Raw genomic sequence first — 6239 nt, 5'->3', positions numbered from 1 at the left:
TTGTTTCCTCATTTTGACTTTTACATCCTCCAAAATATAGCTTAGTATTTTCTGGAAAAATTTACATGTAACATAATGCTCAGATCCTATGTGTTCGGTTTGATGAGTTTGGACAAATGTAAAACCAATACCAAAATCAAGATGTAAAATATTTCAGTCACCGCAGAAGGTCTCCTCCTGTTCCCTCCTGGTCAATCCTCCACCAGTTTGAGGTCACCATGGCTCCGATGTCTGTAAGTGGATTCGATGTCAGTTCTCTAAATGCATGTAAATGAATTATACCATATGTACCCTTTGTGTCTGGGTTCAACGTGTTTCTCAGATTTATCCATGTTGTTGTATGAATCGGTAGTTTGTCTTTCTTTTTTTTTTTTTTTTTTTTTTTTTGAGACGGAGTCTGGCTCTGTCGCCCAGGCTGGAGTGCAGAGGCTGGATCTCAGCTCACTACAAGCTCTGCCTCCCGGGTTCACGCCATTCTCCTGCCTCAGCCTCCCAAGTAGCTGGGACTACAGGTGCCCGCCACCTCGCCCGGCTAATTTTTTGTATTTTTTAGTAGAGACGGGGTTTCACGGTGTTAGCCAGGATGGTCTCTATCTCCTGACCTCGTGATCCGCCCGTCTCGGCCTCCCAAAGTGCTGGGTAGCGTTCATCATATGAATGCATTACAGCTCTTTTTTCCCCCCAGTTCTCTTGGTAATAGATATTTGAGTTGTTTTCTGTTTTGGCTATTATGAATAAAAGTACTATAAACAGGCCGAGCGTGGGTGCCTCACTCCTGTAATCCCAGCACTTTGGGAGGCCAAGGAGGGCAGATTGTCTGAGCTTAGGAGTTCGAGACCAGTCTAGGCAACATGGTGAAACCCCATCTCTACTAAAATGACAAAAAATTGGCCAGGCATGGTGGTGTGTGCCTGTAATTCCAGCTACTCAAGAGGCTGAGGCATGAGAAAAGCTTGAACTTGGGAGGCAGAGGTTGCAGTGAGTTGAGATTGCACCACTGCACTCCAGCTTGGGCAACAGAACTAGACTCTGTCTCAAAAAAAAAAAAAAAAAAGTACTCTAAACAGTCTTGTATATGTCTTTTTTGGAATATATGCTTTCATTTATCTTGGTTAAATATCTAGGAGTAGAATTGTGGGGACATAAGGTAGATACATGTTTGTAAGAAATCGCTGAACAGTTTTCCAAAGAGATTATCTCATTTTACAACCCTACCCGTGCTCTGCTTCCTCTCCAAGATTTGGTATTACCAGGCTTTTGAATTTTTAGGTATTTCATGTGCAGTGGTATTTTATGGTGGTTTTAATTCACATTTTTCTGGTGAATAATGATAATAAACAACTTTTCATAAATTTTGAATCCATTCATATATTTTCTTTTATGAGTAGTCTATTCAGATATTTTTCCCATTAAAAATAGGGTGTCTTATTTTATTACTGATTTGTAAGACTTTATCTTCCAATACAAATCTCTAGTCAGAAATGTTTAGTAATTATTTTCTTTTATTCTGCAGTTTCCCTTTTAATTTTCTTAAAAGTATCTTTTTCTCAGAGCAGAAAGTTTTAATGTTAATGGAGGCTAGTTTATTAACATTTTCTTTTATGGTTTATATGTTTTGTGGTCCAGGGTGCATGTGGCCTGAGTTAAGGTCCACTTTCCCCCACAAATCAATACACAGTTGTTCAAGCTCCATTTGTTGAAAAGACTATGTTTCCCCCATTGGGTTATCCCAGCACCTTTGTTGAAAACCAATTCACTATATATGTATTGGTCTATATCTGGGCACTCAATTCCATTCCATTTATCCATATGTCTAACCTTATGCCAATGTCACACCATTGATGAGTATAGTCAGTTAGTGTTTTCCTCCACTGTGTTCCTCTTTTTCAATATCATTCTACGCCCTTTGCATTTTCAAATAAACTGTAGAATCAGCTTGTAAATTTCTATAGAAATGCAGGTTAGAATTTTGGTTGGGATTGCACTGAGTTTATCGATTAATTTGGGAAAAATTGACATTTTACCAATATCAAATTACCCATTCCATTAACTTTATATATTTATTTAAGTCTTCTTTAATTGCTCTCATTTTGTCATTTTATAAATTTTAAATTTTGTAATTTTCAACATAGAGATCTTACAGTTTGTTAAATTTATCCCACATATTTCATGGTTTTTTTGTTTGTTTGTTTTGTTTTTGTTTTTGTTTTTATGCTGTAATGGTGTTGTTTTAGTTTAAAACCTTATTTTTCACAGCTAGGGGTGGTGATGCATGCCTATAGTCCCAGCTACTCAGAAGGCTGAGGTAGAAGAATAGCTTGAGCCTGGAAGGTGGAGGTTGCAGTGAGCCAAGATCAAGTCACTGCACTCTAGGCTGGGTGACACAGTGAAACCCTGTCTTTAAAAAAAAGAGAAAAAAAATTTTTAAGTTTATTTTCCAGTTATTTACTGGCATATAGAAATATAATTTATTTTCATATAGTGGTATTTTATCCAATGATCTTGCTAAATTCACTTAGTCATTCTAGTAACTTTGTTATTTGATTCTTTGGAATTTGTCCATGCATGATCTGCAAACAAAAGTTTAACTTCTTCCTTTCCAAGCCATATATTTTTATTTTCTTTTTCAAATTATTTCATTGGCTAGAAATTCTAGTACATACTGAACAGAAGTGACAGAAGGGAAAGTTCTTGCCTCAATCCTACTGTGTAAGGGGAAAAGATCCAGTCTTTCACAGTAATTATAATACTAGGTGTATTTTTTTCATAGATGCCGTTTTTCAGCTTGGAGAAGGACTCTTCTGTTCCTAATTTGTAGAGAGGGTTTTTAAAAATTATGAATTTTATTAAATGCTTTTTGCCTCTATTCAAACTGTCATGTGGTTGTGCTCCTTTATTCTGTTAATGGTACATTACATTGATTGATTTTAAAATGTTAATCCAACCTTGCACTTTTGGGATAAGCCCAACCATTGGGTTTTCTTATGTCGTTTTCTGATTATTTATCTCTTGATTTGATTTGCTAAAAAAAATTGTCTATGTTCATGAAGGATATATGTCTATAGTTTCCATTTCTTATAATATATTTGTCTGGTTTTGGTAATACAGGCCTCATAAAATAAGTTGGAGAATGTTTCCTTTTTTTCTATTTTCCAACAGTGTGTAGAATTGATATTACCTCTTTCTTAAAGCTGTGCTAGCAGTCACCAATTAATATGGTTTTGCTGTGTCCCCACCCAAATCTCATCTTGAATTGTAGCTCTCATAATTCCCACACATTGTGGGAGGGACCCAGTGGGAAATAACTGAAACATGGGGTCAGTTTCCTCCATACTGTTCTTGCGGTAGTAAGTCTCACGAGATCTGACGGTTTTATCTGGGGAAACCCCTTTCACTTGATTATCAGTCTTTCTTTTCCGCTGTCATGTAAGACATGTCTTTTGCCTTCTACCATAATTGTGAGGCCTCCCCCCCATGTGGAACTGTGAGTTCATTAAACCCCTTTTAATGTGTAAATCACCCGGTCTTGGGTATGTCTTTATCAACAGCATGAAAATGAACTAATACTCCAATGAAGCCGTCTATATCTGAGTTGGTCGCTCCAGGTGCAGACAAAGGTTGGGGGCTGAACCTCCTGGTTCTCCTGAGACTCAGTCCTCTCCCAGGGAGCCTCAGACCTGTTGACCACCACAGTGTGACTCGGGCCACTCCAAGCATGAGGCTCTTTACAACGGGGTGGAGCTGAGTTCTGTGACAAGGAGCGCACTTTCTGTTTGGATTGTGGCCTATGCAAGAGGACTCCACAGCTGCTGGGATGTCTCAAAGGAATCACCACCCACCCAGACCACGGGCAAGAGTAAGCAAGCCTGGCAGCCAGTGCCGGGAGAGCCGCTGAGAATCCAATGTAAAGATGTCCATTTCCTACCCCTTCATGCACAAAAGAATCTTAGGGCAAGGAAAGAAAAATATGCAAAGACTGCAAAGTTTTACTTGGGGATGCAAACGTGGAGTTTCAGCTTGAATCTAGGCATCATTTGTCCACTGGACACTTAGTTGCAAATCACCATGGGAAACTAGAATCTGAGCATGGTCTCCAGGAGGCTTCCCTGGGGAACCCCAGCAATGACTGGGAATGAAGTGGGTGGGAGGAAGCCTTGGCAGCTGATGTAGCAAATGGTGGTCAAAACAAAATGAAAAATTCTGTAAAAGATCCTTACTGTGCTCATAATTTTGCTTCCAGGGTGGTGTTTCCATAGACCATTTACCTTGTATAGCTCTTTAACAGTTCAAGATCAACCTGGGCAACATAGCAAGACCACATCTCTGCAAAAAGAAAAAAAAAAATTAGCCAAGCATGGTGGCGTGTGCCTGTAGTCCTAGCTACTCTGGAGGCTGAGGTGGAAGGATCGCTTGAGCTTAGGAGTTCGAGGCTGCAGTGAGCTATGATGGTGCCACTGGACTCCAACCTGGGTGACAGAGAGAGATGCTGTCTGAAAAAAAATGAACAAAGTACTTTTTAAATGTTTATTTTTGTTGGAGGGGAGAGTGTACAACAAGATTTTTTATATACATATTGAAATAAATACTATAGTCAACCAAATTAACATATCCATCATCCCTCCTAGTTACCCATTTATTGTGTGTGTGGGTGATAAGAGCACGTAAAGTAAATATCCAGTATACAACACAATATTATAACTGTAGTGCTTGTGCTATACCTTAGCTCTCCAGACGAATGGATTCTACCTATCTGTACCTTCAAACCTTCGACCTGCATCTCCTCATTTCCTTCTCTCTTCCTCCTACCGGATTTATCCTCTATGTATTCTCCTTTAAAAAAGTTTACGTGTAAGTGAGATCATGCAGTATTTTTCTTTCCCTGATTTATTTCACTTAGCATAATGTCTGCCAGGTTCATCCATATTGCCAAAAATAGAAGGATCTTCTTTTTAAGGGCTGAGTAATACTCTATTGCACAGTCAGCTGTCATTTAACAAAGGGAATATGTTCTGAGAAATGCATCCTTAGGCAATTTTGTTGTGGGAGCATCATAGGGTGTCCTTACACAAACCTAGATGGTATAGCCTGGTATATGCCTAGGATAGACACCTGTGCAGCATGTGACTGTACTCAATACTGTAGGCAATTGTGACACAATTGTATGTATTTATGCATCTAAACATAGAAAAGGTACAATAAAAATACCTTATTATAATCTTAAGGGACCTCCACTGGATATGTAGTTTGTTGTTGACCCAAATATCGTTATGCAGTGCATCACTGAATAACAATTTCATGGCCAGGCACGGTGGCTCACACCTGTAATCCCAGCATTTTAGGAGGCTGAGGCGGGCGAATCACGAGGTCAGGAGTTCGAGACCAGCCTGACAAACATGGTGAAATCCTGCCTCTATTAAAAATACAAAAAAATAAATAAATAGCTGCGTGTGGTGGCATATGCTTGTAATCCCAGCTACTCAGGAGGCTAAGGCAGGAGAATCAGTTGAATCTGGGAGGCGGAGGTTCCAGTGAGCCGAGATAGCACCACTGCACTCCAGCCTGGGTGACAGAGACTCCATCTCAAAACAAACAAACAAACAAACAAAACAAAAAACAAAAAAACAATTTCTTTATCTATTCATCTGTTGATGACACTTATGTGGTTTCCACATCTTGGCTATTGTGAATAATGCTGCAATGCCCATGGGGGTGCAGACATCTCTACACAAACTGATTTCATTTCCTTTGGGTTACTATCAAACAAAGGATTGCTGGGTACAAAGTGCTTTTTGTTTGTCATGGGAATAATAATGAACATGTGCCAGAAAGCTAACGTTTGCCCTTCAACATATTTTGGAGTCAACGAAGAGAATTTTAAGTATGACGTTTGCAATAAAGCACCAAAACAGCATCAAAAGAAGTGGGAAAATGTTGCTGAAGGGGACTGTCTTCAAAGTCAAGCCCAGACTTCCCCTGGCTACAGTTGTAGATTCACATCAAAAATAACTTGGAAAGAGAACTCCGGATTTTACGGCCATCGAAATGGAAATATGCGCTCCGCCAGACACTAAAATGAGCCTTATCTGCTGGTTAGCATTCCTTTGGTTAAAGACTTCTTCTTTACAGAAGCCTTCGCACCCATTAACAGGAAGCAGGTCATAAAATATACAGGTTCTAGGACCAGGATTTTAATGGCCTTAGGGGCAATTGAAACTTACGACAGTGAACTTTCCAAGATA

The sequence above is a fragment of the Macaca mulatta genome, chromosome 12, assembly GCF_049350105.2.
Source record: "Macaca mulatta isolate MMU2019108-1 chromosome 12, T2T-MMU8v2.0, whole genome shotgun sequence".
In the NCBI taxonomy this organism is placed as follows: domain Eukaryota; kingdom Metazoa; phylum Chordata; class Mammalia; order Primates; family Cercopithecidae; genus Macaca; species Macaca mulatta.
This window is presented reverse-complemented; position numbering follows the sequence as displayed.